Genomic DNA, 15,658 nt, shown 5'->3' with positions numbered 1-15,658 from the left:
TAGAATAGTCATCCAGGTGTGTTGGGAACAAGGTCTCTCAACCTGTCCCCTGCAGATGTGTGGGAACTGCAACTGCCTGAATTCCTGGTCAGGTTGGGGAAGGCTGTGCTACTGATGTGCCTCTGGGCAAACGGACTTATGTCTGATGGAGCACACACTAAAGGATTTTGCAGGTCACCATTTCTGCTCTAGTCCATGTTGTGTGTGGATAACGCCTCATTCCAGGCCTTAATTTTTTAAAAAACAAGAGACTTCTAAGTGCACAAATTTGTGGAGACTGAATCTTTGCCACAGCAGATCTTGCAATCTGACATTCAACGTGGCCTGCTGCCACTCTCTCTCATATAGGCTAAGAGTCAACCAATGCAAGAACGCTAACAAAAAGAGAGGACTTCAACACTCAAGGGACTTTCCTTGTAATAAAAGCCTGTTCATGGCTCAGAGTTTAGATGGTTTTTAAAAAGGATTTGTGGAGAAAATGCTTATTTTATCAAGACGGCAAACAGAAACTCCAAGTCCAATGGTAGTTCAGCTTAGAAGACTGGGGACAAACAATCAAGAAAGAGTACAGGCAATCCTTGTTTAGCAGCTGCCTTGTTTAGCGACCGTTCATAGTTACAACAGTGATGAAAAAGTAACTTTGCGAACAATCCTCACATTACAACCTTTGCAGGTCTGTAAAGCAAAGGAAAGTTGAAGATAGATCATAAGCATAGTCATGGTTGCACTTAGCAAACCTTTTGCTTACAACTGAGTTGCCGGTCCTAACTGTGGTCGCTAGACAACAACAACCTGTATCATCGTCCCAGCCCTGCTTATATGCCTCTTGAAGCATCCATCTGATCCATGTTGAGCTTTGCTGGGCGGACCTCGGTACCAGTCCACAAAGCTGTTCTTAGGTTATTTGTTTGATGGGGCATGAATGAACCCAGAGAGAGCCTCTTCCCTAAATATTTTTGATACCTTTGCCTGGTATAAAGAATAACTTCTAAACAGAGGGCAGTTAGCCTTTCCTCTGCTCACTACCTGGAAAAGAGAAACCACACCTAAAACTCCACGCTGTCTGCCAGCATTAGCGCTTCCTTTCAGGCACAGCAGCAGAACAGGGCTGCCAGTAGCATCTCCTTGTTTTGACTGAGTTTTTCCTTCCACCGAGCAGCCCCATCATGCGGCTGTGGGAAGCCTGTGGGTACGCCCTCCAGCAGACGGTGGCCAATTTGCTCAGCCCCCTCCCTGCCTGCCAGGGCCCTCTGGGATTGCTGACATATCTGCCAGCCCTCACCCAGCCTGGTAGGTGAACTGCAAGTTGGATGGGAATTAATTGGCGGTGTGGTGTCAGAAAGGGGTTGGCTCCATTCAGCTGGTCACCCAGGCTTTTTAGTCATTTTGCGTCGGAAAGGCAATAACTGCCCCCTCCTGGAAAAACAGAATAAGCATTCCTACCTCTCAGCCCGCTGGAATCCAGCCCACCAGCATTTTTTCTGAAGAATGCATCTCTTGGCATATCCCAAAAAGACAAGTACGAACCCTTATTAGCAAAAGACCTGCAGGTGACCTCAGCACATCCTTATTCTCTGAGTCTCAGCATTACCATCGACCCTTCGTGTGTACAACCCGAGGGTTACCAATACAGGCTTATAGAGAAAATTACCTGAATTAACAGGTGGATTCTGAACTGAATACCTTTCCTTCCAAATTTACACCACCTTTTTGCTCCCTGCAAGCCAGCCTCAATGATCTGCTCTGCAGTTTGATGCGGAGATCCATGCATCCCACCAACCATTGCAGACAAGAACATGCAGGACGGAGCAGTAATTTCTTATTTGAAAAATGAGTGTAAGCTGCCACAAAATGTTGCAGTGCAAGGTGCTCTGATTCAAGATTTCGGCCCGTCAGCAAGCCAGGTTGAGTCATAAGAAAATTCAGTTAAATGTTCTTTAAACTTCAGGAAAGTTTAATTTTCAATTTATAAAAGGCTGAATAGTTATTTTAAAAAATCACGTTGACTTGGCCACTGGGTACCTCAAAGCTTAGCGAGAGGAAAAGTAGCATCAGCTTGTAAAGAGTGCATTAAAACATAAAAATCCATCACCGCAACAAATATTAACTATCTCAAAGGGAAGTGGGAGAGAGAAAGAATTAGCAGGAGCTAAAAACTTTTTGGTTATGTTTTACCCACTCCAGAAAGCCTGAAGGAAGTACAGGTTATTCCCCAACTTTGGAGCAATTTCAGAAAAGCATCTACCATTTTAGCTGGTCATGGCAGAGACTGGTGCTGGAATCTACATGCAAAGCTTGTGGGTTACAGTTAAGCTAGGGCCTCCCCTTGCTGGCTGCGTGTATGTATCTGTAGTGTAAAAACACTCTGCACATGTTCAGGAGTGTTCCTTCTCCCTCTTTCTGACATTGAGACTCACAGAAAATAAGTCATGTGTGTTTCCCCCAGTGAGTTCTAATTCAATAAGGTCGGTTATGTATGTGCCATAGGCAAAGCACTTTCCATTGTAAATGTTGCATGCACACTTTAACATCATGTATAAATGCACATACCATGTGCATTGGTCCCTAGGATGCCTATAATTATAGGAACCTAGAAGGTCAACTCCCCCCCATAAATGTCAAGTTATTGTAATGATTGTAGCCGAAGCCCTCTCCAAAGCAGATGATGGACATGCAGTCAAGGTAGTCTGAAGCCACCTTTGCCCCATTCCTTGCTCCAGATCCATCAAACTATGGGGAAATCCCTTTCTCTCCCTCTCGTCTCCTTTCTCTTCCTCGCTATCTCACACCTGAGGAATTCGCCTGAAGCTGCACGGCTGACAGCTCCCAGATGCCAGCCCACCAGAGCTGGCGCATTTACAGTGAGCAGCCAAGGGTCACGAATCATAAACTCAAGTAGCACTACAGATGTCTTCATAAGATTTTACAAGGCCGCAAGCAGTAATTCAGCAAGGTGTCTTCAGTGAGTGGAAAGAAAGCAGACCAAGAAAGAACCAAAGTTTGCAGGCCCAAAATCTCAGCTATGAGAGAAATTTGGAAGGAAATTGGGGTGGGGTGGGGCAAGGAAGAACAACGGCTACCCAAATCTGTTTCCCGCTGTGCCACGTCTTTTTCCTAGTTTTGCTTCTGTCCCTTCATCATGACATATCACGGCCACTTTCCAAGGCCCATCCAGACAGTAGCAGCTTCCCAACACCCAGAGTGTGTGTGTGTGTGTGAAATCCATGCTGTTCATCTTAGCCCCTGCGATTGGTGCCACCTGTGAGGCAGCATGGCCAAGAGAAAAGGGAGATCAAAGGCACCTCGCCACTTAGTGGAAGATTGGTACAGTATCCCCCAACCTGTCACTCTTCAGAAATGTGGTCTTTAATCCCAGAATCCCCCCGTCACCAAAGAATTCTGGGAGTTGAAGGCCACATATCTGAAGGGCATTTAAGATGGACAAGGCTTGACTGGACAAAAAAAATCCAGGTCCAGCCTCCAGCTGTGCTTGTGGATTTGGGATTGCCTCATGCCAGCCACACGTTCAATAGCAGCTCTTTGCTAGAGCAAAAGCCCAAGACTATGTGGGCAATAAGAGGTAGCATGAACAGGCCCAACTGCCATGGTAGTTTACAAACCCCAGTCCATGCTGATAATGCCACAGAAATAAGCCAGGATTTCAACCAGTCTGGAATTATGTTTTTTAATGTGTAGTAAAAATGGAAAGTCTGGGTTTCAGCTATCCAAAACGTGTAAATTATGGATTCAAATAACTTAGCAAGGGGACAGTTTTTCTAGGATTCTGCTTGCTGCCAAAATAATCAAGATGTTACTCTTACATATTTTTTTTAAAAATCATGAAAGAGATATTTGTGCTTAATGGTATCATGAGGGCTTTAAAAATGTTAGAGGAAATATTACATTGGTTTGGTGGCTGATCTGTTTACTGTTACGAATTCATTCATCCATTCATCCATACATATAAATTCAGGCTATTCCTCTTTAGAGCAGGGAATGTGACGAAAAGACAGAAAACAAAGAAGTAGCAAGCAAAGGAATTCAAAGGCATGAGATGAGAGGAAAGGAAAGGAAAGAAAATCTAATTACATTTGATTTGCACCAGCACTAACCCTTCACTATGCCTCTGCATTCCTGTCCTTGAAAACCACTTGTGCTCCCATGTCCATACATTGATTCATACATTGCCTGTTGGTCTTTACATATCTCCCTCTATCTCATGCTGGGTGTGTCGGTACACTGTGTGTGCTTCCTAGCCGGGGGGATGCAGGCAATAGTGCATTGGCTTGCAAGTAGTCTTTATATTAGAAGTCTTGTCAGCCCTTCGAGGCAGTCCAGACAGGAAACCAAAACCATGAGTACTAATACTACCTTTATTGTAGGGTTACAGTAACAGAATCTTGCAAGTCTGAAAGCCCTCCTTTGCTTTTACTTTCCAGAGAACTAGGGAGGGTCCCTTCTGAGATGTTTTCTCCACCCCCATTCCTTCTGTCAGCTGAGATATCTCTTGACTGACCATTGCCTGGGCTGGGGTCCTCCTCCTCCTCCTGTCTCCCAAGGTTATTCTCACTGCCCACTGCATGTCCTCACTTGCCTAGATGTTTGAGCATGGTTGGGGTAAAACTGGATTTTAGTTGTGCTTGTGATATACTGGACAAAATTTGCCAGAGCTTAACCCTATTGTATCCTTACCATTATCAGGAAATATATGGGCATGTCTAAAGCTGGCAATGCAATCTTTCTTTATGCAGCATTAAGTGAAAACCTAGGTTAACCAAACCACAAGGGATGGTGAAGGTCAACATTCATGGGCCCAGCTGTGGATGACCATGAATCCAAGTGTGTGTATTTTGGTTATCCCTTTTTCAGCCTTGGAGAGGGTGTGTGTGTTTAATTATATTCAAATTAATAAAAAGAAAAGTTAAATAAATTTTAGTCAGAACAAACACTCCAGATGTCAGCCTCTTGCTCTATTAGATGAATTTCAGCTGTTTGCCAAACTTTCTTGGCTTCTCTACACAATAGGACAGTTTGAAGTTTTCCTGGGCTGGAAGAAAAATGGCGGGTGTGAGACCATTCCTTTTTCCCAAAAGTGAAGAGAGTGAGGGAAAATCAAGGCATTTGGGAAAGTTTGGTAGGAAATGGAGGGACAGAAGAGAAATGCCCCGTTCTGTTACTCTGACAATTTCCCAACATAGCCCAGCACGTTTTGAATTCTGATATCCCAGGTTGCTAAATTTATTATGTCTCTGATTGGACTAGTCAGCAGTACAATTAGATAAATTTAGACTCTGAAGGTAATAATTCAGTGGAGAAAGCTGCTGTATAGTTAGCCCTGTTTATTACTTCTCTTATTTCAAATGGTGATAAAACGGTGTGGATTCACTGGGAATGCTTCTATTCATTTTGCTAAAAGTGTTCCTGGATATCTGCCTCTTTGTCCAGCCTTCAATGCAAGCTAAATTACATTTGATTATTAAGGGACGTTTCTGAATGGTCGTCTACTGCTTCAATACAATGCTCTGTTTCAACATAATTGCTTCAATGCAATCCCAGATTTTGCTCCCATCCATTCACCATTCAGTGAACTTGGCTGAGATAGTATCTACACCAGAAGCTTTCTATTTCCCAGCCCACAGGCTTTGTCTTAACAAATGAGAAGTCAGGCTAGAGGGTTTGTTCATCTAATACAGGGTTTCCCAAACTTGGCAACTTTAAGACGGGTGGACTTCAACTCCCAGAATTCTGGGAATTGAAGTCCACCCGTCTTAAAGTTGCCAAGTTTGGGAAACCCTGATCTAATACAGTGTCGTCCATGCTGGGTGGCAGGTTCTCAAACAGGGAGGTCGCTCTTGGCCAGATACCGGGTCCTTTTCCTTAGAAATTGTACTTAAGAGCTTAGCAAAGCAACACAACGCAGTCTCTCTGCACTGCTGTGCAAATGGTGCTCAGTTGTCCCCCACCCCCTGGTCCACTAGCATTTCAGCTGACAAGGGGAACTTGCAGGTCTCTGGATGCAGGTGAATCCCAGCCAGCTTAACAGTGAGGGATCCTGGGAGTTGTAGTTCGAAGACATTTATATAGTTTCCCCACAGTTGTTGAATGACAACCCACAGGAAAGCACTGTGCCTTTTCAGGACTGCGGAATGCATTCTTTATCCCTTTAAGATCCGTTGTTATCATAAGAAGATAACGGCAATGGATGACCTCCGGCCAAGTTCTAGGTCTGCTGATGATTAAGGTGCTTCAATCAGGTAGTGCTGAAATAACAAGATTAGCATTACTGTATGCAGTATTGATTGACAGCTTCAAATGACAGTGTCTAGAATGACAGTGTTTCTCAACCTTGGCAGCTTGAAGATGTGTGGACTTCAACTCCCAGAATTCCCCAGCCAGCCTTTTTCAGTGGAAAGGTAGCTGTTATTAGCTACCCAGCAAGGGAATTCTCTGGTTTCTTCCTATCTCATGCGCCACCTGGTGGCCACTGAGAGACCAATAACTACAGTCTATTGACAAAGCCACACCAAATTGATTAATACCTGACAATGAATAAACACGAACAGTAAATTCATAAAGTTTCCATGTAGGATAAAGTAGCAATAAATCCCAGGTACCTATAGTGTAGATTAACAAGGTATAAATATCTAAGAGTATAAAATATCACCAGTAGTAAAAGAGTTTGTTAAATTCTAATTATGCTTCCTACTTTCTCTTTTCATCACATGCATATATTATTCTGTTGTTGTAGGGTGCAACTGAATATGGTATAAAATATGCCCAGTTTCCAAGAAACTGGAGTCATTTTAAGTGACAATCCTTTGTATTTATTTTCTTTAATTAATGTTAAAGCTCACAGTTCCTTCTTGATCGGCTATAACTTAATGGGAGAGCACATGACTTGCATGCAAAAGCTCTGAGGTTCAGTCTCCACCACAGAACTGGGGAAATTGCTGCCAATCCTGACTAGCCATGGTTACTTTGGGTTTGGTTATGCCCCAAAAGAATTGCCTAGGTGTGGAGCCTGGATATTTTTCAGCATCGATCCCCAACCCCTTTTCTTGTTTTCTTAAGTAACGGCAATAACACCTAATCAAAAGAGATGGGAAGCTGAGCCTAATGCAAGGAGAACCCAGGAAGGGGGGAGAGAGGAGACTTACCACGTTTGCAGTTTACAGCCTGCTGCTTTTAAAAGCTATACAATAGGCAGAGTTATAATAGATTTGCAACATGTGAGGAACACAGGGACCAGTACCTTCTATGGATCTCAAATGGACATCTGACATTGTATTTTATGTCTGGGGACAAAATAGAGTAGTAAGCAGGTTGGGAACTGCCTTGTAGCAGCCTGGGAGTCTGCAGGGGGAGCATTTGCCAACATACTGTATGTGAGATGATTTTGATGCATGGATGTAAGCAGAGCATCTGTATAATGACATCTTCACACACATTTCTTCATTTGGACATCATCACAATTTGTTGCAGACATTACTGTATAGCGGGACACTTGGTCAGTTTAACAAGACTGGCAAAGGATCTTGTGGTGCTAGGGATTAAATCTGGTCATAGGCATAAGGCTACCAAATAACTCCTTGCTACCATCTAGTAGTCATCTGATTTTTTTAACAGCCTAGATATTGTAGCCCTAAACGAATGGCACATCATCAATCAATCAAAAACACTGACTTCTGAACCTGTGGTTCAGCAGGCAGTGTGAGCATAGGAAGCAACAGTCATAAAAATGGCCCCAGTTAATCAGGTTCTCTTGATGATGCCTCAATCAGCTTTCTTGGTGGTACCTCCTGGTGAAATGGGAAATAGGGTTGGAGGAGAAGATCTCCTCTGCTCTATTGCTTGTTAGTCATCCATTAACTTGCATTGCCTCTGGAAATCATTTTGCATACAAGAAAGAGCACAATAGGGAACAAGAAGTCCTAGGAAGTACTGACAGCTGCTTTGTTGCAAAGATGCCTTTCCAAATCTTAACTTCAGAGCTTGGCTTTTGGCTTGCAATCCTTGCCTGCAATTTTTGAGAAACTGAGTTATGGGCTAACAATAAGTAGGATAATTTACGATGTGTCTCAATTTTTACTCTTGGAAATTTGTCAAGGGTGCCCATAAAGACCTTGTTACCCACCAGGAATCTTTGGAGCCCAACTGACTTTATTCTTTGGTAAATTCTCTAAGAGGAACAAGATTCAACGCCCAGCTAGAAAGCAAAGCAGGGCCTGGCTGCTAGATGACAGCAAAGAGATACAGAAACCTTTATTGTAAGTGTTTGCTGCCATCTAGTGACCATCTGAATCTTTGCAGTCCAACTACAGTCCTAGGCTTATTTCTGTTTACAAGATGACTCTCTCCACTATCTAGGCTGACTCCAAACACTCTCAAAACCAAAAACAGCAGCTCAGGAAAGTTTGGAAATGGGAACATCTGCAGAGAAACATTACCACAGTAAACAGAGATGATCAAGAGCACCCTGGAGGGCTAGAGGGAGCAACAGAGAATGAGGTCAACTGTTTCTGGTACAAGAGCGTCATGGGTAATCAGTTTGTGAACAAACACACACACACACAGCAGCCATTTTGAGAGAACAGACAAAATATGTTTCCAGAATTCCAAATTTCACCAGGTGAAAAGATTGCTTCTACTCCAGAACAGAACCTTGGCAAACGGGGGTATAGTTTCCAACTTCCTGTTTTCCTCTTAGCTGCTCTATGACATAAAATCCTCTGCCTGCAGTTCACCCTTGCATCTTTCAAAGATTAAACTGAATATTGCCCTTACCTTAGTGAATGTGGAACAAGATGACCACTAATCTGAGTAATCTTGATCCTAGTGCATCTTAGGTGTACCAGGAACCTCCCTAGATGGAAGTTTTGTATCTACAGCTCAGTTTGTATTAGTAATTGCCCTCAACTTTTCAGGCCTGCTATAAACTGGTAGGCAAAACAGTTTTTTTTTAAAGCCATAATTTAAGTAATGGTTGCTACTACTGCAAGCCATCATTGGTGAGGCTGCAAACCCATAATCCTGACTCAACAGTTGAAGGCCAACTAATTAATTAGGGGAACCCTGGAGTTTGCATCCTCTGACCTGATTTTAAATGTGAACGAGTGTAGCGAGCCTCCACCTGTTGCTCTCTCTTAAGGCAATTACCCAAATCCTTTTTTCAGGCTGCCTTTTAATGTACAAGCTAGCTTTTAAATACTTATTATTGCCTCTGTAAAATGGTTATGTTTGCTGGCTTTGGGATTTCAGTTACTTTCTTTAAATGTTAATGGTTTAATTCTTTTTTTGAACATTTTTATACTGACATGTAAGCCTCTTTGGATATTTCTGGGGGGAAAAAACATGGTATAATATAGCATAATGGTTGGTTAGCATCCCCCTCTTATGCTGGAATTCAGGGGTGGACCTCTGGATATTGCAGAACTACAACTCCCAGCAGCCCCAAATCTCAGCTGCCTAAACCTGGATGACCACAAGCTGGCAGCCAAGAGTTAGGGTTTCCCAGTATCTCATTTTGCCATCTAGTGATCATCTGGGTTTTAGCAGAGCTCACATTTGATAAGAAAAGCTTCCTTTGGGTCAAGCTTAACTCCTGGTGCATTCATGGGTAAGTCCATGCAGTTTTCCTGACAACAGAAAAAGAAACATTATGTGCCTTGCCTTCTGGTGGGAAGCTTTTGGACTTCCCAGGCTTTGGGGACTACTAGGGGGAATCCCATCCATGTACTAACCGGGTGTCGGAATTCTTGCAATTAATCACTTGCACTACTAGCTCGCTTGCTTCATTTCTTCTATTACAGTAGAGAGGGAGGGAGAGAAGGTTGGAATGTTAACTGTGAGGCCAGATGGGCCATTATCTGGCTCTCAGGAATGCCCAAGGTCATACCAATGTGGGAACCCGAGAACATCTTCGACATGCACAGAGGAGATCCAAAGACAGAAGGGGTGAAATGGGAGTGAGATAAAACTAAGCTTTGGCGCACACGTGGGACTCACTTCCAGCTATGTTTCCAGAGCTGTTCACTACTTTCCAATAAATGAACTTTCCTTTGAACCTGCATTGGTTTCATTGAGAGTTGCTTTCATTGGGTACCACGGTTCTCACACCAGGCCTGAAGCCACTTAGCTTCTCAGCCTAGACAAGGTCAGCCAGCCACTCTCACCTGCAGTATAACCAGTGGCTAGAGGTGCTCAGAGCAGTAGTTTTGCAGTGATTCTGCTATAATTTGACCATGGGTGGTGCTACCAGAAGCAATGCCTTTGAGGAGCTGATAAAAGCCAGTAGCGTTTTGGTTAGCATTCCATGGGAACCACACAGCCTAAGGCAGCACAGGTAATAGCAGGCATAATTTGCCTTTTCTTCCCTTTACCATGCAACAGATTGTACCCTACTCTGCAGCTGCTTTTAATGATGGAATAGAAGTGTTATGCTTTAGGTGGGATAGTCCTTTTATCGATAAATAAATAACGGGAAGTTTTCTTGCACTGCAACTACAGCTGAATGCAGGTACTCTTAGAAGGATAACATATCAGACAAGGGTTGCATGTGCTGGTGAGTCATATTTTAACTGTAGGTTAAAACTGTAGGAAAATTGTCAAAGTGGTTTTGCAATCACAAATATGCAAAGCTTGCCAAGCCAGCCGACCCTACTACTGGGTAGAGAAATTATCTATCCCAGGTTGCTGATGCTGGGTGGGGATGGCAGATGAGAAGTGATGGGAAAGGGTGGGGGGGAGCAGCCCCATGTGCCACTCCTGTAGGGTCTGTCCTGTGCTCCCTAAACTTGAGTGCTACCTCAGTTGTGGGGCAGGACAGTGGCCAGAACCTGTCCTGTGTGTACCACATCTGAGGCAACAGTCTACTTTAGAGAACACAGGACAGACCCTACAGGAGTAGCACTTGTAAAGAAGTGGACTGTCGAACAAAAAGAGGTCAAGATGCAAAGTGAAAATGAACAAAATAGAAATAAATAAAAATAATGAAGCACTCTTCTGTTTCAACAGAAATAGCTATTTTATACTATTCTGTATTCTCAGAAATGGAAACAACACGGGTGGGGAAGACTGCTCAGGAGAACTATGTGCCTGTACAGTCTGCTAGCCAGGGGCTAACTTTTGGTGAACTACCACCATCTGGAGATAGCTCAGAAATTTCAGAAGAGTTGCAAGACTCCTAAGCAAAGCTAGGGAATATGAGCATGCCATGGTTTGGCCACCTTTAATGCTCCACAGTCTGTTTCTGGACCCTAACCAAAGTTGGGGCCAGGAGACCACAGAATGACAGATCTGTACAGATCTACCTGGACCTTAAGATTTCCTGATACCAAGCAGATGGGTTCTGAGGGAAAAGGGACTTTTCAACTGGTGCTTATTTGTAGGGTTGCACACACTTCAAAAAATGATTCAGAAGAAGCACTTCAGAACGCATAAGCACAGCCCCTGTTTAAAAGCTCTGCAACTTTTTTTTTCAGGTTTGCATGGAGCATGAAGAGAGATGTAGCTACTTTAAAGAGGTACTGTACTTACATTCCCATGCTCTCTGAAGGACCTCTGCCAAAACATTTTTAACCATGTAGAGTCCTACTTATTTTGGGTAGCCTTTGTATGTTCCTGAGCATTTGTTCCTACTCTAATTTTGCTTTGCAACTATTGTACCTTGGTTTTTGTTGTTGTTATTGTTCTAGCTGTGTTGTGTTGTAAAGTATCAAGACCTTGGTGATTGGTGATATAATTAACTTTTAGTCTTGATTCCTGTCCCAAATTGTTAGGACAGTTGTATTAGGTAATGTATAAATATTTAAAGCAAGCATAGTATCTGGTGCACATAAGCTTTACAGTTGTTTAATTGCTGTATATAGAATCTTGCTATAATTTCTTTTAGATGACTGTGTGTATATTTCTTATTATTGTTATCTAATTTTTGCTCTTAATAAATCTTTGGAAGCTTTGGTGAAAAAAAATTCCCGGTGACTTTTTTTTAAGCTTAGCATTACTTGGAGGCATTCCTATTTATGAGATTGAAAAAAGAAAAAAAACACAAATGGAGAACAATTTTTAAGGCCAGAGTACCAAATGCAGATTGAGATGCATCAGGCATCTCTGCCCCCTGGCCCCCCCAGACCCTCCTGCAAACTGCTTTGCATAGGGATTTGCTTAGTTGTATCATATTTGCACGCCAATAGGACCCTTGATGAGTGACATGGTTATGTTGCATTAAAGAGAAACACTGTGACCACCAGATGGCACTAGAGGAAAAGCTCAGCACAGAGCATGCAAAGGCCCTCTGAGCTAAGCTGTCACCTGCTCTTCAAGCAGGAGAAGCAAAGCTAAGGAGGAAGCCCAGATTGTGCACTGGGTCTGTCTGGGGGAGTATAATCCCATCTAGAACTAGAGATGGGAAATCTCCATATCCAGGAGGCCTTAAAATCCACAGCCACTGGGTCTTGTTAGGGCTAAGCCCAAGTCTATTTCTCCCCATCCAAACCCCTACAGCCTCCAGACACAGAGTTAGACCCTTGACTTAAATGCAGAGGGAGCCCTTGTAAATCAGTAAGCAGGGCTGGGCCCAGACATTTTGCTGCCTGAGGAAGACATTTGGTAGCACACCAAGTTATTTTGGTATTTGAGGAAAAATAAATTCTCCAGTGAATCTCTTCTCTGGCAGTAAATACACAGTGATAAACCAAATAATTAACCTTTTGTACATTTTTTCTGTAATCATAGATCCAAACGCCTGCTCAGTGCAAAATCCCCTAGAGTATCCCTGAGTGATGACTATCCAGGCATGGTTTGAAGACTGCCAGAAAAGGAGAATCCACCATATGATGGCCTGTTCCACTGGCTGACAGCTAGTACAGTAAGGAAGTTCCTCCTGAAGTCTAGCCTGAACCTATTTCCTTATAGTCTTAACCTATTGTATTAGTTTTTGTCCTACCAATAGAAAATAAATGCACTCCATTTTCTGTGTGACAAATCTTCAGATACAGTCATGTGAAAAAGAAAGTACACCCTCTTTGAGTTCTATGGTTTTACATATCAGGACATAATAAAAATCATCTGGTCCTTAGCAGTTCTCCAAAGAAGGTAAATACAACCTCAGATGAACAACAACACATGACATATTATGCCATGTCATCATTTATTTTACAAAAAGAAAGCCAAAATGGAGAAGCCATGGTGAAAAACTAAGTACATCCTTACTGCTTCCGTAGGTATGAAGAGGCTAAGTAGCAGCCAGGTGCTGCTAATCAAATGCCCTTGATCAATTGATCATCAGCAACTGTGATGACCTCTATAAAAGCCGAAGTTTTAGGAGTTTGCTGGTCTTGAGTATTGAGGTGTGTGTTAACACAATGCCAAAGAGTAAAGACATCAGCAATGATCTTAGAGAAGTAATTGTTGCTGCCCATCAATCTGGGAAAGGTTATAAGGCCATTTCCAAACAATTTGAAGTCCATCATTCTACAGTGAGGAAGATTATTCACAAGTGGAAAACATTCAAGACAGTTGCCAATCTTCCCAGAAGTGGATGTCCCAGCAAATTCACTCCAAGGTCAGACCGTGCAATGCTCAGAGAAATTGCAAAAAATCCAAGAGTTACATCTCAGACTCGACAGGCCTCAGTTAGCATGTTAAATGTTACAGTTCATGATAGTACAATTAGAAAAAGACTGAACAAGTATGGTTTGTTTGGAAGGGTTGCCAGGAGAAAGCCTTTTTTCTCTAAAAAGAACATGGCAGCACAGCTTAGGTTTGCAAAGTTGCATCTGAACAAATCACCAGATTTCTGGAACACTGTCCTTTGGACAGACGAGACCAAAGTATCTCATACCAACCATCAAGCACGGTGGTAGAGTGGCGATGATTTGGGCTTGTTTTGCAGCCACAGGACCTGAGCACCTTACAGTCATTGAGTCGACCATGAACTCTTCTGTATGCCAAAGTATTCTAGAGTCAAATGTGAGGCTATCTGTCTGACAGCTAAAGCTTGGCCAACATTGGGTCATGCAACAGAACAATGATCCCAAGCACACCAGTAAATCTACAACAGAATGGCTGAAAAAGAAAAGAATCAAGGTGTTGCAGCGGCCCAGTCAAAGTCCAGACCTCAACCCGACTGAAATGCTGTGGCGGGACCTCAAGAGAACTGTGCATAAACAAATGCCCGCAAACCTCAATGAACTGAAGCAACGTTGTAAAGAAGAGTGGGCCAAAATTCCTCCACAACAATGTGAGAGACTGATAAACTCATACAGAAAATGATTACTTCACATTCTTGCTGCTGAAGGTGGTTCTGCAAGCTATTGAATCATAAGGTGTACTTAGGTTTTCACACATGGCTTCTCCATTTTGGCTTTCTTTTTGTAAAATAAATGATGACATGGTGTAATATGTCGTATATTGTTCATCTGAGGTGGTATTTACCTACTTTTGAGAACTGCTAAGGACCAGATGATTTTTATTATGTCCTGATACATAAAACCATAGAACTCAAAGAGGGTGTACTTTCTTTTTCACATGACTGTGTTTGAAGACTGCTATGCCTTCAGTCATTCCTTCCATAGGCTAAACATAACCAGATCCTTTAGCCGTGTGTCATAGGGCTTTGTTTCCAGACCCCTCATTCTCTTGATAGCTCTCCTCTGAATTTGCTCCAATATATCACTGTCCTTTCTGATCTGTTGGTATTCAAAACTGGACACTACTCCAAATGTGTCTGACCAGGGTATAGTAAAGTAGAATAATTACCATACTTCTTGTGATCTGGATTGTGTGTTCCTGTTAATGAACACCAAGATAGCGTTTGCCTTTTTGGTAGCTGTATTACAGTGCCAGTTCATATTTAACTTGGGGTTGACAAGAACACCCAGATCTTTTTCATATGTACCACTGCCAAGCCAACCTCTCTTATCCTTCAGTCAGGTAGATTAGGTTAATGGCATTTCCCTGATCTACCCTATCAAAGAAGGAGATAAGGTTTGTCTGGCATGATTTATTTGTGACAAATCCATGCTGGCTCCTATTAATTGTAGCATGCCTAACCAAGTCACAAGCATGCTGTTTCATAATCTGTTTGAAGACCTTGGCCAGTACAGTATAGACATCAAACTGACAGGTGTGTAATTTTCCAGGTCCTCCTTCACCCTTTTGAAGATGGGGTGACATTTGCTCTCCTTCAATCTTCAGGGACCTTGCCAGTCCTCCAGGAGTTTTCAGAGATTACCAGAGCAGTTCTTCAATGACCACTGCCAGTGCCTTCAGTACCCTAGAATGTAACCCATCTGGTCCTGGAGATTTGAATTTGTTTAAATTAGCCCTGTCCTGTCTTACCCTCTTCTTGCTTATCTTGAGCTGCAGTTCTCTCCTTCTCCTTGTGGCATAACAATGATCAGCTAGAGTTCCATTCCCTTCTGAGAGAAGACAGGGACAAAATAGGAGTTAAGAAGTTCTGTCTTTTCACTGTCACCCAATACTCATTTACTGCTTCCTTCTTGCAACAGACCTACACCCTCTTTGGCCTTCCTTTTCTCTCATGTACCCTAAAAACTTTGGGGGATGTTTCTCACAAACCACAGCTCATCTGAGATTTAGCTTTTCTGAGAGAGTTCCTACAGTTTGTGGGGACTACCTTACATTCTTCTTAGTTTAG

Source organism: Python bivittatus, unplaced genomic scaffold (assembly GCF_059951505.1).
Source record: "Python bivittatus isolate LINGU-HERP-01145 unplaced genomic scaffold, Pbiv_v1 ctg000220_np1212, whole genome shotgun sequence".
Lineage (NCBI taxonomy): Eukaryota > Metazoa > Chordata > Lepidosauria > Squamata > Pythonidae > Python > Python bivittatus.
This window is presented reverse-complemented; position numbering follows the sequence as displayed.